We start from the raw sequence: 23663 nt of genomic DNA, 5'->3' as shown, positions 1-23663 counted from the left end.
GGAAAGCTGTGATTACAAGTGTCTTTTTAGGTAGTTTAAATGATTTTCAAGTGTGTGACACTCTTTGAATGTGCCTTAGTCATCCTAGAGAGTAAGAGTAATGGTAATAGAAGCCCCGCTCAAGGCTGTTGGTGAATAAAAGACTGGAAAAGACGACTGCTTGTGTGTGCGTGTTTGTCTGTTTCAGTTTTATTTGTTTAAAAGTAGACAAAAGTCAACTGTAGCTGTCTTTATTAGAATGGGATAAAAGCAGTAATGAGGGTAAGACAGAGCTCATAAAATTTCATTATGTTACTGTATGCTCTCCGAGTAATAACCACAGTAAGATATGAGAAGCTCTCCTCACTTTAATCCACAAACGATATTCAGTGGACTGTTGGCATCATGTTTCTCAGTCTTCCTGTTAGTTTTCCGTGGTAAAGGATTAACAATCATTAGTTACTGAAGGGCAGTACATACCACCAGCCTCGTGCTATTTCCTGGAGGTGCTCAACAAACACTTTTGCACAGTTAATCGCACATTTGTCACAGCGTATGATATGAGATTTTATTATAATAGAGAATGTGAGGAAAGTGAGGGGGCTAACGTACGACAAAGGTCCCCAGCCGGATGGTTGTGAGTGATTCACATTAAAGAGTTTCCTTGTCGATGTCATTATAAAATTCACTCTTCTGTTACTTTTTTTTAGCTGGAAACTGTGCCATTTAACCACTATTCGATACATGTGTAAATCTACCTCTGAATTTATCGCATTTAAATTTACCAGTAGGTCATTTCAAGTTTTGAAAAATGAAAAGTGCTTTTCTTACAGGCATAATGTGACCTAATAGGACAGAGGTCTGATCGATTGATTGGTTTCTAGCCTGGATGTTCACGAATATTTAATCTACAGATGTAATTCAGCAACTTTTTGGACTTGAGTTTCTTGATAATTACCTTTTGACTGCCGGCTTCACGTTACCTTACATAAAACTGACTCCACTACATCACTGCTTTGTGTTAATGTATCCGGTATTAATTTTCAGATGACTCTGAGGCTGGTAGCTTCTAGCTTAAGAAGACGTATCTTGTAAATATAAAAACATTTTGCAGTAAGGCGGTGACGTGCACTTTGTTGACAAGTAATAGTGTCATATTCTTTCAGGAGGAGAGGAAGCTGGCAGGCAAATGTTTTTAAGCTACCCAGCTAAGTTAGCAAATCTGTCAACTAACATTACAGTTCGGTTCCCATCTTTTATTCTGCTATTTTCTCATGTTTCTAGTGTTTTCTCACTGGACCAAAGATTAGTCATTATAACATGAGACAGATCAGAAGTAGGATTGTAACTTCGTCATATATTTAAACACTGGTGGCAGTTGTGACTCTATGGGACTTAATAGCACTTTGTCTGTAGTTTTATTGAATAAAAAGCCATCAGACCTGAAGCCGCTGCTGCCAGTCAGAGGTCTGACTGGATTCAGATTGGAAGTCAATGACGTTCAGTCTCTATTCCCTACAATCGGCCCCCCTCTGACCTCTGGATCGAATGTATTGACCTTTTAAACCAGTTAACCTTTGTACACAGTGAGCTTCATCTGTAACTGTATTCAGGGATGTTCTGCTGTGTTGATAACAGACAATAACAAAACGATTGGTGGCATCAAAGGTCAACTTACAACTTGTCGTCTATCCTGCATCACACAAAGTTTGTTCGGTAAAGTTATTTATCAGGTATACTTTGATTTTTTTGGGGGGGTTGGTGAGAGCCGGGTGTCTCAATCTCAACAGGGCGGCTATTATGTTAGGTAGCAGCTTGTATGATGCTTGCTCTTCCTCCATGTTTCTCCACTTCCTCTTTGTCATTTCTTTTCAAATTCTCCCCTCCTTGTACTTTAAAAATAAATTTGTCAACGCCCCTCCTTTATTTCCTTGCTTTTTCAGAAAGATGACTGAAAGATAAATCTATATTTTTGGAAGCTTTTTTGTTGTTACTCCCTCTCTCTAAGAAAAAAAAAAAGAGACTCCTCATGGTTCTCTGTTCCTTTCACACTGAACCTACAGACGCTAAAGCAGCTGAAACACACAGTTCATCCCTCTCTGTGTAAACAATGGATGGAGGGACGGAGGCCAGTGTCTGTCCTCTATGGACCTCTGAGTCACCACAACACTGCCTGGGATTGTGAGAGGGAGAGAGAGCCATGGAAACAACATCACTTTTATCTCTGTGTATTTGATTGTTCTGTGTTTTTTTTTTTGTATGTGTGTGAGAGCTTATGAGTGGGACGATGACAGCAACTGCAGGTGGGCAGCTGCTGTGGTCAGAAATGTGTCGTCCTATCTGGACTGTCACATCGAGGAAAAAAAACATAAACTTATCCTGCGAACCAGAAAATTTCCCAGTTGAAATTTAGGACTTCCGACTTCAGTGCGTTCGTGGTGCATGATGGTTCATGACACCAAAAGTGAATGAAAAACCACGACTGACTGTGACGAACCCTCAACAGTGCCCTTGGTTTTAATTTAAAAGCAGGCTGTGAAGGGTCTTAGTCATCCAGGTCATAGACATCAAAGGAAGGTTAAAATCAAGGGCAATTGGACGTGGTTGAAGACACTTGAAAACGTTTTGTTCCCCCTCCAAGAGACTTTGTCAGTTCTGATTGACTGGTAGGTTAAAAGATGGCCGTTTTAATGAAGAGTAACATAAATTAACGTTAGTCATTAACTGTGTTGTCAAGCTACATCAGTTGGTAATCTGCAAAAGCCACTATATGTTGTATATTTACTAATGTTTTTACATTTTTTGGCATCTTAAGTGTTTTCGTAAATAACTTTTTCGTAGAGAAGATGACTTGTTTACTTTAACCAGCTACCTAATAACATTGGCAACATATATTGACATCAATTTAGAACAGGTTTAACTATATGATAGTATGTATTATGTTGATTAAATACTGACAAATGTACTTTATGTTGCATTGGGTGCAATGGGTCATGCCATTGTTGTGTGATGCGAAGACAGCTGCCTCTTCAGGGTTCAGGGTTGATGTTTTTGCTCCGAGTAGGAATTCCCACTTTGAGTGGGTTCTTTTTCATATTTAACACACTATAGCTTTTTGGGGTGTATTTGTACTTTGATAAAATGAATCAAGGACATCACTTTGTGCTAAAAAGTGGTGGAAACATAGGGGTTCGGATTAGGGGTGTGACGATACACTTGGCTCACATGCACGATTTACAATATTGGGTTCACAAGACAAGAAGATATTTTAAGTTTGAGGTCAGAAATGTTCGAGTTTCAAGTTGTCTGGAACGCAGCGTTTTTACAGCACGAACTGATAACTGAAATCAAAACTTATATTTGTAGATAAGTATAGAGTCCAGTTCCCTCTATTTAAAGGACACATAAGGATTCTGGAAAGAGAGGCTGAGAAACACTCAAGCAAGACAGAAAACGGCATCTCAAGGTATTTTTTGGATCTTTCACAATGAAAGCATGGAAAGGTGGTTATATAGTTGAATTCTTCAACATATCATGCTTCATTTCACAAACGTTTGCAGCCATCTTGCCTTCATCAGGGTGGTATCTGAAGTTGTTTTCAGTTTCTTGACATGCAATTCATCACTTAGTCATTTGACTTACAAATCACTACTAAAACATTTAATCCAAAATGTTTTGAAACGTCACGACAAATAGCTTAATAAATATTTATGTGCAATTTGATAGTACACCAATATCTTGCCTTATTTATGGTAGTATAAAGTGTACGGATACACAGAATGTTTGCTCATGTGAACAGGATTTAAGTTATGGAGAAGTCATTAATTCATTGGTTTTAGTGTCAATGAACCTTGAATGTAGTTTACAATAATTGCACTAATCTGCACACCTGGTGCTAATTACATTAAAGCACTGACCACAGGTGCAACAGTTTACTGTGAGAGAGTAAAATCCAATCCAGTAATATTTGGATTAAATATCCAAACCGATTAAAAGTAAAGGTTTCTTCTCCACGTTAACTGATTCCTACAGGTTGAAAAATATATGTCTGGGGTTGGTCTAAGACAGACCGTGAGATGGAGTCCAAAGATCCAGGAAAAAAGCTAGTAAGTGGCCCAGTGTTTCTTCTTTTTTCACCACTTTTTTCAAAGGCCAAGGAATGATTTGCATAGATAGAGAGACGCAGCCCAATGCTATATCAATAACAAAGCAAAACAGCAATAAAGGTGGTAGTGGCACAAGAAATGTTTCAGGCGGTTATACTATACTAAGGAGGAAAGGTCAGTCGATAAGAATAGTACTACAATAAAACCTCAAGCTATTATATTATCATGCAAAACTGATTTTATTCTTCAAAAACTGGATTAAATTGGTTGAATGGTTAACTTTTTTTTAGATGTCTAGATTGACATAATCATTGTTTTAACAGTTCAATTCAATGGGGCTTTATTGACATGGGACACATTGTCAATGCAAGTCTGAAAGAAAAAGCAATAGCAATGACTATATTTTAATGGGAATGTGAAAATATGAATAATCCAAAGAAAGGGAAAAAGAAATCAAAGCAGAACTGCAGACAGAATCAGTTTTAGCAGTGATGGGGGATGGGAGAGAGGAGATTTAGAGGGAGCTGATGAGGATTTGGGAAGGGATAGAAACTGAAACTAGTAGCTAAAGAGGTCAATGGAGGGGGGTGTAAATACTGAAGTACTTTTTGACAAGGGGCCAAATAGGACTTAGTAAGTGTGTGTGTGTTAGATCCTATTGGGATCATCTCCATTTCAAGTCTATTTTTTTTTTTTTAAAGTTATCTTAATTCAGTTATCTTAAACATTTTTGCGTGAGATGACGTGTCATTAATGTGGAGATTTTTTACAGTGAGGATGTTTTTATGTAGCAACTCCTAAGCTGCACTTTGACCATGGCAAATTATGTACAAACAAACTCTTTAATCCTTTAAGGCAACGTGTTGAACAAGTCAAACAATCATTATGTCATCATGTTAAAGGGAATTGCACTGTAAAAAAGACATTTCAAGGCAACAATCTTTAATTAGATTGTCCAGCTCCTAACTTTCACTTCTATTCACTACAATTTAGAGTAAATAGTATTTGACATTGTCACAGCTAACACTTTTTACTCTTAAATAAAAATAACTCAAATCTCTATGCTGTATCTAATAGAAATTCCCAGCTTAGAAATTAGCATGGATTCCAATGTTGTTGGTTTTTTGTTTAATCATTTATAGTGTTAAATTTAATCCTTGACTACAACATACATATTTAGCTGTGTTGCTAACAGTCACAGTCAGCCAAGCAACAATTCTCCTCTATAGAGAGCGAGAATATATACGCTAGTCAATGGCGAGACACACAATGCCTTTTTTGATCCCGTTTGAATCGGGCCCTTAATTACACATTTGTCCATTTAAAATATAAATTTGAACTTCAAGACAGTCGCAGTTTGTTGTAAAAAGTATGACTGTAAAAATATGTACTTTAGAAAGACACAAACCCAAAAGTCGCATATGTGACGTCATAACTTTTTCTCTCAATGACTGAAGCTAATGTTACTCGAGCTAACTTTACTGAAGCTAACGTCAAAGAGCTTCCATTTGTAGATGATGCGATGAAAGGACTAGGAGTTGTTGGATTAAACATAGCAGGTGAGACACGTATGTGTGTGCAACATAGCTAAGCTACCTAACTAGTAGTAACCAAGCAATGACCGGTAGCTTAGCATTACGGGGCTAACATGTTGGTGATGTATATTGTACAAGACGAGAGATATAGTTCATTAAGCGTTTTCACAAAAAACTAAATGTTACTTTACTTTAAGATTATCTTTTAAATTAACAATTGCACATTGCAAACGGGATTAGAAAATTAAGTTGTCTCTCGCCGTCTGCTGAAATAAGGTCCCATGGGGAAGAAGCAGAAGGAACTTGGGCTCTCTAAATGACTCCTGCTTTACAATGACGTTGAGGAGAATGGCTGAAGTGCATACCTACCTTCCTTTTTGTTTGTTCATTGGCCCCCATTTTTCATTGGTCCCCATTTTTCATCAACTTCTGATGGTTAGCTAGCTTGAGTGGGAGTCATAAAGTGGCAGCATCCAGTGGCGTCATCTCCAACTAAATCTCAGCCATTGCCAAGCTCAAACAGTAGCAGGTTGGTTATTTACAAACATCACATGGCCTAAAGATACCTGGTGATTCAATCAGATGTCTGGATAAGTAATATCTGTAGGCAAGTTTATTTTCCAGCTGTTCCAATCAGGAAACATCTTGGGATCATCAAAACTCAAGTATCTTTTGGGCTTTGGTATATATTTAGTATATACAGTATAATATATTTTATATCTTTCTTATTGCGCTTTTTAAAATTCCTACAAAATATGAAACAAAAGTCTACCAACCCACTGGTTTTTGGTGAGGAATTCAGGGACCGGTGGATTTGGTTTGGAGCGTTTAACGGCCAAATATCTCTGCCAGGCTCATTCTGGAAATCTTCTAAAACCCTTCACCCCTGGCTGTGAAGATTAGACTGGCATTTTCTGGTCTGGCTTAAGGACTGTATCTTTTTTATGTTCAGTTTTCTGTCCTGTGAGACTCAGACTCTGAGATTTCTTTTTACTGGAAGACAAAACTGTTCAGTGTGCAGTTCTGGCCAGAAGCTGAAGGAAGGTTGTGAGGGATTTATTGTCTGTATATGAGAAATATTATCTGCCTGTCTCTCTCTCCCTGTCCAGCCACATGGAGCTGGACCAGTTTAGAGTAATTTGAACTGAATTACCTCCAGTGGGGGTTCACAAGAAAGTCTGTAGGTTTACAGGAAAGCCCTGCCGTAATATTAACACATGGCAGAGAGAGACTTCATTTAGCTTCTTCTCCTCCAAGTCAGTCTGCTGTTGGCTCAAATGGTGGCTGGACATGGGTTGTAGTTTTGTTCTTCACATATAATGATGGTTGTTGTCTTTCAAGATGATCCTCATGTCAGAGTAGGAGATCATCTTCCCTTAAATTCCTGTCCTGTCCTTGGCAAGAGAAAAGTCGGACTACATGTTGAACCCAGACCGTTTACAGCTTGTGCAGAGGTGACTGGGCGAGAGCATAGGCTGTATAGAAGAAGTGGACGTTGCCACCCTGACGTCACCTGTTGGTTTGTGCACTACAGTTTTGAAGCCTCAAATTTGGCATTTTGTCGCCATCTTAGATTTTTAATTTTTTTTAATTAATTTTTAATTCACGTTAACTGTTCTATTGTTTGGGATAAGGACAGGCAACAGGTCACTGTGGTAGCTACTTGTCAATCACAAGGTAGCCCCGCCCTAAAGCCTCCCCTGCTTTCTGGTCTATTTCCCTCTAAATGGGACTTTAATTTACTAAATGAACATCATGCTGTGCTGAATTAAACGTGAAACTAGCGACTGAGACCAGAAACTCCTTAGTAAAATGTTTACTGATGTAATAAATCAGGCAAGAAGTAGGATTATTTTGCCATTGACTCCAATGCAATCAGACCTTTTTTTTTCAGCCAGTGGAGTCGCCCCCTGTTGGCCTTTAGAAATAATGCAGCTTTAAGCTCTCAAAGAGTTAAATTCAAAATTTATTTGTTGCTCCAAAAGACAGTTTTTTTTTTTTTTTTTAAATACACAATGTTTGTGTCCTCAAAACTCTTGTTCATCAAGCTGAATTGATTAAGCCGTTGGCAAGAGGAGTGTGTGTGTGTGTGTGTGTGTGTGACTGATTAGCACTGCCAGTATTCAGCTTAGAAAAATCTCCAATGAGCCAAAACCTCTGATGAATGCTGATTTTCTACAAGATGGAAACAAAAATGTAAATGTTCTTTTTATAGCCCCACTAATGCAGTATTTTTGTCAATCACCCATCTAGATATAGATTCCTTAGATTTAGATTTTTTCTTTCTAATTATTCAAGGAGGGTTAAAAGTTCTGACTGACAGGTAAGTAAGAGTTAGTAGTAAGAGTTTCCCAACCAGTCTGACAGAACCGATGAAGCCTCTCGGATGAAAAACTCTCAAAGTATCTTCCCCCAAGTTCAGTTGCCCTTGATTTTAATCTTCCTTGGATAACTATGACCTGGATGTCTGAGAACCTTCACAGACTTGTTTCTAATTGTTACCAAGAGAAGTACTGAGCAGGTTGTTTAAAAGAGCGAGTACTTTCTGGTGGACAAACTATACTAGTTTAATTTTGGTTTATGATTTATGTTTGATTTTATTTTTTTGTTTAAATGTAACCATACTTATTTAAATATGTTAAATAAAATGTATCTCTAATAAGGCATTGCCCAAAAGGCCAAACAGTAAAATAAATGCTATATTTGTATTTGTCTCTCTCTGGAATACAATTGTACAGGTGTGAAAACTTTGTGTGTGACCTGCCTTGACTTTCACTGTGTAGCAATCTTAGCTGCTGGCTGCTAAGTGGACTCGATGAATTGTTGGATCTTGTAAATCAGTGTGTGGAAGAGGAGGAAGGGGCCCAGCTGTGGATTATTCCCAGAGAGTCGAGCCTCGCCCCTCCAGCCTGCAGCCGTCATTTCTTCCACATGTGTTTAGTTTTGTCTCTGGATGATGGATTTTATTGTCCTGAGGACCTGAGTGAAAATCACAGCCAAAGATGCAGCATGAGGGAGGCGGCCAACAGCTCCAATAAGCCTCTAATATGTGGAAATTCTTGTTTGGATTGGAGTTTGGGTGTAGATGATGTTGCTCGTCCAAACCATGTGTCACATCAGTTATGTCTTCAGATGGAAGATACTGTGGCTATAGGAGAACATTTGTCGAGTAACACCCCCCTGATCAGTCTGTGTTTGATAAATTCCAGGAATTTTTGTTGATGAAATCTATATTTAAATATATATATTTTTATCAGTCTGCACCTTCAGTCAGCTTGCCTCACTCACTTTTCCTTGATTTGTTTGAGGCTACTCTTCCTATCTGTTATAAGAGATATGTGGGGATGTGGCATCACAAAAGATTCGACAGTCCATTTTAGAGCTGCAACAATTAGCTGTATTAATCAATTAGTCGACCAAAAGAAAACAAACTAACATCTGTAACATAATCAAATTATCTTTGTTTTTAAGAAAAATTGCCAGAAATGTGCTGGCTCCAGCGTCTTAATGTTTAATATATTTGTTAAGAAGCTGGTTTGTTGCATTTCTTCATCATTTATGATACCCCATATTTATATATTTCTACATTTATTTATGTCATAGTAACAACATGTCCTCATAACTAAACGACAAAATAGGTTGTTTTTCAGTGTCTCCAAAAAACAACACATGAACGTTTCCTGTACCCGTCCAGCATCATCCGTTCGTGTGAATTTAAGTACGTTATGCAATTCATATGACATAAGTCAATAACACTATTTAACTTAACATTTACTTGGTATATGGTACATCCTTACGCAGACCTCCTCTTTCTTTATAATAGGTCACCCGACTTCCTTCTTTGCTACCGCCACTGGATGTTGGAGCCACCAAAAAACATAAATTAGGGTTGTAATAAGTTGCTTAAACAAACAAACAACCTACTGTATATGGGCGTTTTTTCTGATGAGGACAGGCTCGTGTTTAAAACAAAGACCTTTGCAAAAATCATGGACAAGGAATGTGGAAATGTTTGCAGCTTAAAGAATATATGCAGTATACAAAAATAATAATCCAAAGATTTGATGAGCAGTGTTTAAATCGTGTCTGTAGTGTAGAGACTCTCTCTCTCTCTGTCTCTGTCTCTCTCTCTCTCGTTCGAGGCTTTGACCACAAATTGCTGCTGTATGTTTAATCAGAGACGGAGAGAAATGGCCTTACATGGGCGTAGTTTACCAGCTTTGTTTTGATCGGAAAGCTTATGCCCCCGGCATCTCACTCTCTCACACACACTCAACCTACTGTATCGCAGTCTGATCGGCCTCCTTCCTGGAAGTGTGTGCGGCCTGCTGACTGAGGAGGCCGGCTGCCCGCTCCCTGTGTTAACAATTTCTACACAGCTGTTTACTTTCCAGAAGCGTCTCTCTCCATCTGATCCCTCTTTATCTGCGACATTAAAGACTGATTAGTTGGCCCTGTTTGTTGCGATGTCCTTGTCCTTTTTTCCACCTGTAACCATATTGTCATCTTCGTTTGTGCTTTATCAACCTGAACTGAGAGTGAGAGACAATGAGTAGGAAATAAACATGGTCCTGTAGCTCTGCTAAAGCTCTAGTTTACTCAAGTGAAAGTTGTAATACCACTGGATGAAAATACTGCATTCACAATCTTACTAATATAAAAATGCAGCATGAAAATATATTTAAATAGTGTTTATTATTCAAAATGACCCCACTCAGTGTTACAAATTCTATATTGTAATATTGTTGATGCATTTATGTTAGCAGCATTTTAATGTTGTCAAGGTAGAGCTACTTCATATATCGGTCTCTTTTTACATGTAAAATCTTGATCTGAAAAGTACCTACAAATAAATGTAGTGAAGTAAAAGGTACAATATTTAACAAAAGTAATATTTAACAATAGTAAAATATTGTACTGTTATGGAAGTTTCAGAGACTGAAAAAAACCTTCAGAGCATTTGTTTATTGAGCAATCCTAACACCCAATTTCAAGGGTACCTCCTGTCTGGGAATATTTATCCTATTGATCTAAAGAGATTCACTAGGTGTCCAAATTGGATATTGGTTCAAATCAAGATATTGCGCTTATGTACGTTAACCTAAAGCCACATGCAACACTTTCTAAAAAGAGCTGATCAGCCTGTGTATAATCAAATAAAATAAAGATAATCTTGACCTTGGGTTAACTAACAAATGGATAATAGTGCATCATTATCAAGACAGCTGCGTCAGTCAGTCGGCAAAACAGACACCGACCTATTGCGTTGGAGAGTCACTGGCTGTCACCGTTGGCTTACTTTAGGTCAGCAATTGACCCTAACGTGACCTGGGGAAACCTGTGTCACAGTACTCCTAAAATTCCTTCACAAGTACAGTACTTGAGTAAATGTACTTGTTTTATTCCACCACTAATCCAAAAAGGGACCGGGACAATAATTAAAGTTCAACTAATCCAAAAGGCAGGACAGAAAAATCCCAAAACACAGGAGAACACCAGAAATGGCTGGAATACTTGACAAAATGACGAAGAGGCCTGGCAATAAACAAGGGAAGTACACAGACTTAAATACACAAGTAAGAGGAAGATAACTAGACACAGGTGAAACTAATTAGAGCAGGACAGACAATCAAACAGACAGGGAAACACTCAAAGACAGGAAGTAAAGTACTCAAGAAACACGAAGAAGTCTCGTTAAAAAAAACCGGAAAATAATAAAAACCAATTCCCAAAACCATGATATGTGATTTTGATATAATAACTCACTAAACAGTAACAACTTCCCAGAGCCAAATTGATTTACCTAACGATATTCAATACATTGATACATACACACATGGATATAAAAAGAAATAAAGCAGCAGTCATTGGAGAAGCCAGAACGTTTGACATTTTACCAGATGGATTACTTTAACAAATCAGTTATTATCAGAATTGTTGTTGGTTCATTTCCTGTCGGTTTTTGAGAAGAACAGAATCCAGAAACGCATCAGACTGTGCAAGGTTTCTGTGCGTAACAATTTTTATCGGATTTTAAACCTGCAGATACGTGCATTGAAATAACTGTAGGAACTTTCTTTGCCTGTAGGTGGTGACATGTCTACGCCTGCAGGTATAAACTGCAGTTGAGTTTCCTTTCCTTTCCAATAGGTGGTGCAGGCTGGCAGGTGTAGTTAGAAAATAGGCAGCCTGCGAAATATTAATTAGTTCCATGAGATGCCTGATTATTTAAAAAAAAAAAAAAAACTGCCAGGCTGTGAAATAACAGACCTATTTTAATCCCTTTTTAAATACTGACACGCTAATGCATGATGCAGGCTGGTTTAACACTCCTGGCGATGTGTTGCTTAGCTTCCAGGTCGACTGAAACAACTGAAATACCAATGCTGTGGGTGTGAACGCTGTCTGACCCAACAGCAGAGCTTAAAAGCAGGCTGTTGTTTCATTTAGAAAGTGGACGTTTTGACACAACACTGAACTCAACAAGGTTTCTTCAGTGGAATCTAAAAATATTACTCCCCTGTCTATCCAATTCTTCTCTATTGTTTTAGTTTATATCTTTTATCACTCACACTCCCTCCCTTCTGTATAATCTGATAGTGTTTTTCATACTGTATTGATATTTAATTAGTTAGTTGGTCCATTCATAGGTTGGACATTTTGATCCAAAGCAAAATATACAAAAGTCAACTGAAGGCTTTTCCTGCAGCGCCTCCATCAGGCCAACATTTCCACTTTTACAAAGAATTATAAAAATCTAATGGAAAGTTTCAAATAAAGGGAGAGACGAAAAAGCAGACTTCAGATTAATTTTACAGCCAACTTCCCATTTACCGGGCTTTAAGTATGATAACTGACTTGCATAAAAATACTTGTGTAGAAAAGTGGTAGCCTTTAGTACCTCCAGAGGGAGTCTGATAAATGTTCTCAACTAATCACTTTTACTTGAGTCGGCTGGGACTAAAGACTACAAGAAAGAAGTGAGCTTACCAGACATCTTTAGCTCGCTCATCTCTGCTGCAGGCAGAGCTATTCGAGGCTACGAATCTCTGACCGAACTGTTGGTGGTTGAGCTGCATTATGGGTAATGTAGGTACCAAGTATTGACAAGGAAGAAAAATGTGTGGAATATTAATAACATTAAAAGAAACAGCTGCTCCGCACTACTGTAAGCTTGCACACCCACACACTTTGGCATTCGACTTGAGACAACCACTTTTCTTTCGAGGTAACTACGGTAACGTTAACGGTCTGTTTCTATCATTCGTCTGTAAGAAGGCGATTAAGCTAGCCGCGCCTACATTTGGAGTGCACACGTATTCAAGCCTTTATGGTAAGTGATACGGCCCAGAGCGAGCTGACAGGCAGGTTAGAGACTTTATCCTGTCAGTTTGTCTCTTTACAAAGACAAGTGTTGCAGTATGAAAGTCCTACCTGAAGAGAGGCTGTGAAGTCTTCATGTTACGCCGTACAAGAACCACATACAACATTATTTATCAAACTGGGTCGGACTGGATGAATTAAGCATGAGGATACACATGTAACAACGTCCGGTTTTCAAAACAAGGCGTCTAAACAGGATGGAAACAAGATTGATTGGATTATATTCACAGAAAGTATAAAACATATTACATGTGTCCATTAAAAGTAAAAAAACAACAATTTTCATTTCCCTGAAGAAATTCAGGGGAATGCAATCACACGTTTACTGACGGGTTTTTTTTCAGAGGTTTGTCAAGCAAGCCAGAGACTTTCAAATGTCCTTCAGAACTATTCAAAGTAAAAACTCTCAAAAAACTCGGTATGAAGCATTGCTGCAAAAAACGTTCTCGCGCTTTTATTTTGGAGGCACAATCACTTTAGAGGAAGTGATTATGTGAGTAACTATTACTGCCATGACTGAGATCAATTTCAGCATCAGCCGCTATCAATTTATTTATTTTTTATTTTTCTGCTATCAAAGAAATCTGACCGCCAGTTCTGGCCCGCGGGACGCCTATTGCCGTTGATGGTGTAGATTTACTGTAGGCCTGCATGATATTGGGTGGGGGGGGGGTGGGCAGCCATACACCAACCGCCCCACCTTTTTGCAACTAAATCCACTGTTTTGGTGGTTTTCTCCTGTTTCTTGCTTATTTTCAAGTTGTTGATGACAACTAAAGGGGGCGGGGCCTACTTTGGTTGTTTGATAAACTGATCAAGAACAATATTGTGATTGGTGCTTCACTGTGAGCCTGCTTGTTAATCACTAGCAAAAATCTCTGTGTATCCAGGAACATTGGAGTAAATTAGTTCCATCAGTCAGACTTCTCTTGTAGATTAGTCATGGAAAATGAGAACCGTGTGAGTTTTCCTTTTTGTATCAAGCAGAAAAAATGTTGAGGTGGATGAGTTAATTTAACTTGTTTGACAGTGCACTTCCTGCAATGTGACTATTATCCAACGAAGGTTGAAGTCAAGGACAACTGGACTTGGTTGAAGATACTAGAAGACGTTTTGTCCCTCACCCAAGAGACTTCTTCAGTTCATCTTCAGATGTGACTATTGCACAGGGGCTCATTACGATGCTGAAACAATATGTTGTGCAGCCCTAATTTAATGTGTTAAGCTTGTTTATATGAGTAGCTTCGGTACTTCCAACAAAAGTGTAGTGTCCCCAACACAACTCAGATAATGTTTAAAAAGGTGTATAATGCTGAATCGGAAATCTTTGAAGGAGCTGCTTTGGTGTGGGCGTGTAGCTTCAGGTAGAAGCGACAAGATGAAATGTGCTCCAGAAAGTGTGTAATTTTTTACTGTGTTGTAAAGCGATGTAACTTTGTTATTACAGTACAATATAAATATGAAGACTTTGATTACCTGCAATCATTTGTTGAAGAAACTGTTACCTTCCAGGGGTGCTGGGGGAGGTGGAGGAGGGCATGGCAAATGCTTACTTAAACGCACCCTATGACTCAGACATCCACCTTGACATTAGCTTTGCTCACATGGGCTTTCTGTAGCTGTGAAAACTAGCATGACACCTACAGCAATAAAGGTGATAATGATAAACAAAGCCTGCAGGTTACAGGTACTGGTGTGTCAGGGTTTTATTTGAAAACCAAGCTGTGATGAACGAGGTGTTTTCACACGGACCTGTCGTCCTCTGCCTCGTTTCTCTCCCTCTCTTGCCTCTCCTCTCCATCCATCTCAGACTCTCCTGTTAGGTCTGTCAGACGGGGATCAGCCTCCATGTGATTTAGTGGCGGCTCTGTGAAGCTCTGGGATAAAAGCTTCCTGTTTCTCTGCTCAGCTCTGTGAAGAACGGCACAGAGAAAATACCCTGGAAGACTCATGGACCCCGTGGAGCTCTCTCTTTATTTTCATCTCCCTCCTCTCTTTATCGCTTATCATTATCCATCTGTTTCCTCCACGTCATCTTCTTCTTGCCTGGCTTAATTTTCACTGTAATTAAATTCAGATTGCTCCATCTCTGTCTCAATGTTTGTTTCTCTCTCCCAGAATATCATGTTTTAGTAGAGGAAGTCTCCCTCCACTTGACGTGAACTCCAGGTGTAAAAATGTGCTATAATCCACAGAAATAAAGCCGTATTCATGCAGCCATCCCCCACCAATGAAATGTTCACTTCTGCTGAGGCCGCTCTCTGTCTCCTCATATCATATGTTTGCTGGTTGACGGCTGAGGCTTAGGGATTTACAGAAGATATCAGGTGATTTATGGAAGGGAGCGCCGCGGCTTACAGGCTCTGCAAGAGGTGCAGGGTGTTTAAAATATAGTTTGTTCTTAAAGAAAAGCAATACTTGCTATTTAATGAGTTTAACAGGCAATTATTGTGAAATGGATTGAGATGAAAGCAGAGGATAGGTTTTTAGGAGGAGAGACTGTAACTAAGGATGTGTTGAATTGATTTTTGGAAAGGTGTCAGTGAGGGTTTAAGGTTTTGCTCTTCATTTCATAGTATTTTTAATTCCCTTTTTTGGGGGGTCAGTTGTTGTGGAGAGGCAGCAGTGCAGCTCTGATTTGGCAGTAGTTGTTGTTGCATGATCAGACCAATATACCGTCTGACATACACAGCTACCAGAGTAAGAGCATGTTGAGTGGGAGCCCTGAAGGGAAACAAATATATATGTACGTATGAGCTCATCTATTGCTCCTTCTCTGCATTTTAAACCAGTCCACATGCAAAATAAAAATCTTCTCTCATGGGTAAATAAAAAAATAGTACAAATGACAGCTAAAAGAAAAGATATGACCAATTTCGGATCAGTGGGACACGGGAAACAAACGGTAGTGTCATGAGACTGAGCAATGACGTCAGCAAGGTGACGTTCATACAGAGCGGAACAAAGTCTGCATGACGAGGAGGTCGAGATGAATGGATGGATCACTAAAACATCGGACTTCAACACATGACATTTACTCCTGTAACCGTCATGGCAAAGGTTCCCAAACCATAACAAATTAGTCAGCCACAATCTTTCCATAAACCTAGCCAAGTATTTTTATGCCTAAGCCTAACCGAACCTTAACCACAGTGTTGTACAAGGTAGATTTATTTATCATTTTACAACAAAGGGTTGTTTAACGAGATTAGGTTGTAGTTTCCTTTATGCTGCTCACAAAAAACTACAAAGGTAAGACTAGATGGGTGGATAACTAACAAGTGACAGAAATAAAACTATTTTTACATGGTGCAGTGCTGAGGTGGGATACCACAGACATAACGACAAAATGAACCGCTTTTTATTTATTTTATATTTTAATCGTAAGAACGCACACAAAACCAAGACTGTGTGTCGACTTGTTGGTCTCACATGTCAAAGTCACCCACTCTGTTGGCCTAACCATCCTCAACCTCCTACAAGAGGTCCATGATGTCATATAGATCAAAGCAGAGGATGTTGTTCAGGCTTTTAAACAAACAAACATTACTCTGAGATAAATGAGTATCTAATGCAGTACTGGACAGTAAAATGTGAACAGCTCATAAAAAATGTGAGCAGATGACATTCGAGTGTCCTGGCTCATAATCTCTCTCGGTAGCTTCTTGCTAACAAAGTACAGTAGCACCGGGTGGTATCATCACCAGGCACCACAGTGGGACCTCTTCCACTTTTAGCTGAATGATGACTCAGAAATCTTGATATCCTCATTTAAACCCAAATTATAAACTGGGACAAAAAAAACAAAAACAAAACATGTTTCTTTTGCACAAAAAAAAAAGAGAGTATGTTGCATCTCATCACCTAAATATTGCACTGAATTATTCCAGTGCCATGCCAGTTCTCTTGTCAGACACAGGTGGTTGTTGTATGGCGGCTCAGGTCCAGCGGTTTGCTCAGTTATGTGGGTTAAAGGGAGTGATTTGAAAGAAGAGTGTGCAGTGGTTTAGTTCCGCCGTGGTTCCAGCTGCCCTCCTTTCTTTGTGCCTGAAACGTCTCCCTTTTGACTCATACATATTCCTCTTACTCTCTCACTCGTTCCTCCATCCCCCTCTCTCTCCACATGTGGTAATACTATTAAAATGTCTGTCAGTGATTAATTCCTCTAGCCTGGATCAGGAGAGAGAGAGAGACTGAGCAGAGCTGCGCTGTTAACTCGGCATCAGCGACAGCATGGTGTTATTTTAGTTCATGCAACAATTTAGAGCAGGTTGGCTCATTCACGAATACAGCTGTTTAATGATGATTATTATAACCTACTGTATAGTAATATCACTCAGCAGTGTATGCCAGTGGTTGTCCTGGTTGCCCCTTAAAATATAGCAGTCATTACTCAATCACATATATTAGGCTATATAATGATAAAGGTTGTGAACCTTTATTGCTGGTTATGGCCTACTCAAAACACGAGTGGTCAGCATACAAAGAGTGATTATCCTCCTCAAATTGTTTTACTTGAAGAGGTGAAAGTATCCAGTATTTCATAAAACAAAGCAAAAATTACAGAAAAGTCAGAAAAATACATAGAAAAATAAAATTCTTTCTTATTTATTGATCTTGTGACCCCTCAGATATATCCAGGGAACTCATATGGGTCCCGACCCTCATGTTGAGAACCACTTGTGTTTGCCAGAGTTTGCTAGTGATATGACAGCATAATTCTGATGTATTTGTATATACTTGAGTATTTCTTAATTACTCCACCACATGTATCTGACAGCTTCCCGCATATGAAATCCAATATATTGTTATACAGAATATGTAGTACTTCAGCTCTGACCAGGAACAACATTAAATAGCCTAGTTGTTTACGACAACTATAATATATTCCATTATATGTAATAATATTATTCTCTGAAAGGCGTCTACCTGCGTAGTGAATGCATTTTATTTTGTTAGTACAATCTGTTGATGGTGATTTTAAATGCAGGAATTTTAGCAGCAGAGAAGTATTTTAAAACTGTAGTATTACTATTAATACTTAAGTAAATAATCTGAATACATCCCCCACCACTGGATTGCAATATTGGCACATGAGTCAAAGGAAAACTTATTTTTGAGAGTAAATGTGTCAAGAAATAACTCAAGCACCAGTTTCCAGCCATTATGCTAAGCTAGGCTAACCATGTCCTGACTCCAGCTCCATATTTATGACTCACAGAGAGTGAAAGTGATATTGATCTTCTCATCTCCCTCTCACAAAGAAAAGAAGGATATTTCCCAAAGTGTTGGAACTATATCTTAAAAAGGCTGTCTTGGAAATGGAGTCACAAAATTATTATTGAGAAGATAGTTTCAGGTACAACACGATCCGGGTGAGTCTATGTTAGAGAAGTCACATGACCTGACAGATAATTATTCACAGAGCAGCTTGAACCACTTAAACAAACTGAAGTAATTCTTTTGAGTGTTGCTTTCACGTAGTTTGACTGCACTCAGAGTGAAGCAGCCTGCAGCTTTTCACGTACGTTCACTGTCAAGGTCTCTCTCTCTCTGTCTCTCTCCATCCAATCCCATAAGCCCCGTCAGGCGCGCTGGCACACATATAGCTGAGCACAGCTTGACTTATCAAACTTGGAGTGCTGTCCATAAAGAGTCAGCACTCCTCTGTGTAAGAGCTACAGTCCAATGAGTGCGCTGATGTTCTGTCTGACTCCACTAAATCAATACACAATAGGATTCTGAGGAGACCATCTGCCTCATTTTCACACAGGAAAACCCCTGCAGACATACTTCTGCATCCCCCGATACTTGTTGTGTTTCTGTCAGAACAACAGATTGTTGAAAATAAATAGCAACTTCATCTGGAGTTTAATGAAATCTTAAGTAAAAAGGGTAAAAAATTTAACTCTAAGGTATGGTGCACTACCTTTTAATTATTAAAACTCTTGTTGCACATGCTCCGGGACAACAGGGCCTCTGCTCAATTTCAAAACAAATATGATCTTTAACCTCATGTATCATGTGGAAAATTGTCATTTTTCTTAATTTGCAGACGGTCAGTGCCAGCAAAAAAGGAGATTTGATCTGTTTATTTTAGCTGATACCAAGCTATTAATTACACCCTCATTGGCCTGGATCAGTTCAGGACATCTCTACTAATTTGCAACAGCAAATATGTTTAGTAAGAAAGGTAATAGTGCCTTGATTATGTTCATAATTAGTGTTGTCTGTGAGATATGTGCAGTAATCCCTTTGGATTTGAATTTTCTATTAAGATATTTATTTTGTTGTGAAAAAGATTTACTAATCTTGTTGTTGAAAAAGATTTTATCTTTATTGTTTTTAATGTTCTACCTCAGATCTGTGAAGTGATCCACTGTTTGTCACGTTCTGACCATAAAGAAAAGTTTAAACCACATAATTAACCATCTGGTCCTTCAATTTTCATTTAGGGGCAAAATCAATCTTTAAGTTTGAACGAAATATATTGTGATAATTATCAATACTGAATAATATGAAATGTTTTTATCGTGATAACATTTTTGGCCATATCGCCCAGGCCTATTGCCAACCAATTCAGCAGTTATGTTTTCTGCTAAACATATATGTCAGAAACAAATTAGTAGTATGAACATGTCATTTCGAGGAGACAGGAGGTTGTTTAGTTTGTTATGTGGAGCACTTGAGCGCCAGTTTGCCTCCAGTATGTTGGCGGGACTGAATCTGCATGATTTAGCTTATGCTGTCTCTTGGAAAGGAAACATGGCCCTGATTTGATTTTGCCTCTTTGCGCACCCAGACAGCTGATCCCCTTCATGTCTGCCTGTCGTCATGCCTGTCTGTCTCTGCTGTAAAAAAGATTAGATTATTCTTATTTGACCGTGATTGATGAGATGAAACTTGCATATATGTACTGTAATTTATTATTTACTTTCCTTTAAAGGGTGAAATGAATCCAAGCATGCTGATGTCTGATTTCATGCTAAATGTATTTTTACAGACCATGAAACAAAGTCTGGATACTAAATAAAAATCTTGTTTCTACGCCTGTTATTCTGTGCCTGCAGGGTGATAATTTTCTCTCCCTGCAGACTAAAGAGTGTAGAGAAACAGGGAATTACTGTTCAGTGCTTTCCTGAGGCCTCAGGTGAACAAAAACACACACCGGAGGACAGATGAAATGCTGCTGCTGTGTGTTTGGTTCTAACATTTGTGGATATGTGTGTACAGTCACGTACACGCACAAGTTCAAATGCACCTGGACGCTTACATGTGTGCATGCATGTGCAGCCGTGTGTGTGTGTGTGTGTGTGTGTGTGTGTGTGTGTGTTTGATGGTCTTTTGTATTGTGTAGAGCCTTTGAAGGCTCCCTCTTTCCCTCTCAGTGGATTCAGCTGCAGGCAGCTCGTTTCAGATCAACACATCTGCACTTTCACCAGAAACTGCATGATGCATTTTAAAAGTGAACCCTGTCCTCACAGAGTGAACAAATGGCTGTTATGCATTATTTATATATTGTTAAATGTGAGAGAAAAACAAAATTGTTTGGACCTGAGCAGTTAGCATGATCAGCGATAGTCGCCATGGCTGAATAGAGAAAGAAAGGAGCGTCATCCGCAGAAAGTTTTAGACTCCATTAAGAGTCTAAAATGTATTTGGATGTACTGCGAGCAGGTCTGTCTTACAGTATGTTAATAAGACATTTCCCCACATAATGCGATGCAGTTGTGATCCTCGTAGCTTTGTCTGCAGCCCTGTTTGATGTTAAGGGGATTGTTCAGGTTTCCTGCCAAAGGCTCAGTGACTGTTGGGGGGTAGTCGGCCTCTTTCTGCCTCGTCCTCCCTCCCTCCTTTCTCCCTCCTCACCCTTCTCCATTAGTCTGTCATGTCCTGGTGTTAAATGGGGATTTGGATGGCCGGAGTGCGTGTGCAGCGTAAGATTTGGCTGTACATGCCCGGTCGCAGCAGGGGTGAAAGCTTCGGCTCTGAGCCCTGGAGGACAGGAGACCGAGAGGAGCTTTATTTAAAAGACTGCTACTCCCTATTGCTCTTCACAGCTGACATGACAGCAGGATGGAATAAAATATGTATAATATACTGTTAAACTTAATTTTTTTTAAATTGACAGTGAGTTACACATTCTTTATTCCTTCTCACAACTATTCCACAAGTTTTAACAGATATGCATGTAGTTTAATGGGGTATGGCAGGCTGCAACGTTGTTACTTTGAATGCTCATATCTTAATTTCATATAACTTTACGACTCTCGGCCTTTACGCAATACTCCCCACGTAGTCCTAGCATAAGTTTGATGTGAGGTTTCAAGTCCACTGATGACAAAATCCTCCATTCTTGTGAATTGTCCCTGGCCATCAATTGTTCGCTCAAGGCCATCAATTTTTCAAAATCAAAATTAGCCACTTTGCTCGACATAAACTTTGTCTGATCTCGTCGACTACATTATTGCCTTTCTTTGGTGGCTTTCCATTTTTGTGTCTCTTGAGCAGAAACTGTTGTATGTCCTGCCCAGAATCTCTGTTTTCAGACATCACTAGCATTTGGTGGTAGTGGTTATCAAACATTTTCAAAGAGTAATTGGATATTATGAGCAGAAAAAAACACACTTTTTGTCTTGGCGCAGTCAGACCTGGACCTTATGTCGTGGTTTCACATTTGTGGCTTTTATTAGCAGCCCGAGGATCCTGACATTCACTTGACAACTTCAGTTCAAATGAGAAATAGAAAAATGCTTAAAGAATTACGTGTTTTTGATGTCTGTGTGCCTGTTTTAATTAAGAAAAGGACCTACAGTCAACCTAACCACCTCCCTCGGTCTGGTGTTTATCTCAGTGTCATTGGGCAGCACATTCAGATATCACCTCACATTTTGTACTGTATACGGTGAAACCCCCTCCATTTTCCTCCTCGCTCTGTCCTCCTCTCCGTACTGTTGTGTATTCTGTGAGCTTGTTTGCTTCCAGCGGCTCAGTTTTGTTTCATTGTGGTTTTCAGTCGAGCGGAGCACGGAACAGTTTGTCTACCTGATAAAGATAAATCAAATTCTTTCCTCTGCTGCTCCTAGCTGCAATGCTGGTGGCACACCAAAACTTTCAAAACCAATACCAGCCGGCATGATCCCACAGGGATCCGACCAACTAGTGGTTCGGGAAGAAAAAGAAAGTCCTGCCAGGAAAACAACAAAACCACAACAGGTGTTAGGAATTAGATGCCACTTTGAACGTTTGAGGCGCTGCATTGGTCGTATGTGTAGATTACGTAAAGTAGCAGCGTGTGGGTCCTGTGGTTGAGACACAGAAAGAGTTTCACGATGAATCCAAGTGAACTGCCGTAGTTACCAAGGTCATGTATAAGTCACTAAAGCCATTTTTGAGTTGCCCGAGTCATGTACGAGTTCCAAAAGTCATGTACAAGTCACTAATCAAACGTCTGCGACATCCTATTCACATCAGAGTCACCAAAGCGAAGGGGAAATCACCAAAGTCACGAGTTAAATCTCAAATCTTTAGTTTTAATTTAGAGTTGTCAGTCTGATCTTTCAAATAATCCAAGCTTGATCGAAAAACATCAATGATCGGTTACAGGAAAAGCCAGTTATTGATAAATTGTAACTTCCAATCGTTTCACTTGGCTTGTTTTATGTTTTGTCTTTGGGGTTTCCCCTCTGTCTACAGATAGTAGTTGTGTTTTCAAGTCAGTCATATGATTGGGCTAACATTTTATTTTATGTTTGACACACAATAACGGTGCAATAACTTGAGGGTCACAAACATGATCTACATGATCTATGAACTATTTTTGTGCGCTTTGTCTTTCTACCAAAAGTCACAAAGGATATATCAGAATATGGACCCTCATGTTGAATCGAAATAACAGCATAATGAAAAGCACAACTCAAAAATGTGTAAGCCTCTCTGGGTATCAGTTCAATATTCAATATGTAAAATAAGCCATTTAAAATGTACCACTCAGAAACAGAGACTGAAAAACAAGAGAGCCAAGAGACAAACCTGAGTGATAGCAGCTTGGCCCGCAATTTGCTGAGTTAAGCACTCTGCCTTATTGGTGTGTGTGTTTCAGCGGAGGGAGGGTGGCAGCTTATGCGAGTCCACAGGGGCATTCTGGGTAGTTCCCTCACAGGTTTTCTGCCTCTGCCTGGATACAAGCAGTGTGCTGCACTTCCCTCTGTGTCTTTGTTTTAGTCTCATCCTCCTCCTTCTACTCCCTACATTATCCTCACTCCTTCCACATAGATCCATCCAACCATGCAAACGTATTTACTAAGTGTAAATTAAGTATTTATTAAGGCTTTAATGTTCTTCATTGAACGCCATTCATTAAATCTGCCTTTTTAAAGCTGACATCTGTGATGCTTCGTAAAGTTATTATCCTCAGTTTTCATTAAGCCAAGCCCACTTTTTGATTCTATTACAGCAAATTCAAGAATATCATGGACATATATACAGTGTTGGGCAAGTTAAATTGTAATATATTACTAGTTACTTATTACTCCAATAAGTAACTCCAATTATTACTGGGTGATAAACGTAACTAGTTACGTTACTTTATTACTTTCCAGTGTTTCCACAGAAGGGGGGGGGGGGGGGGTATTTTCTAACTTTGGACAGGTTTGTGCAA

General features: G+C 39.1%; 1 protein-coding gene across 3 annotated transcripts in view; it reads left to right on the top strand.

Moving 5' to 3' along the window:
• The window catches only part of dbn1 (drebrin 1), a 149443-nt gene that overhangs the window by 15784 nt on the left and 109996 nt on the right, over nt 1–23663 (top strand). Inside the window, exon 1 of one of the 3 annotated variants that reach the window (XM_046039810.1) lies at nt 4045–4085. The exons of the other annotated variants lie outside the window; for them this stretch is intronic. The gene's annotated coding sequence lies outside the window, so the exon portion shown is untranslated. Of the gene's footprint in view, nt 1–4044; nt 4086–23663 lie in introns of those variants that run through there. 3 annotated transcript variants of the gene reach the window in all.

Source organism: Micropterus dolomieu, linkage group LG23, assembly GCF_021292245.1.
Source record: "Micropterus dolomieu isolate WLL.071019.BEF.003 ecotype Adirondacks linkage group LG23, ASM2129224v1, whole genome shotgun sequence".
NCBI lineage: Eukaryota > Metazoa > Chordata > Actinopteri > Centrarchiformes > Centrarchidae > Micropterus > Micropterus dolomieu.
Note: the sequence above shows the minus strand (reverse complement) of the source record. Positions and strands in the feature narration are given on the sequence as shown.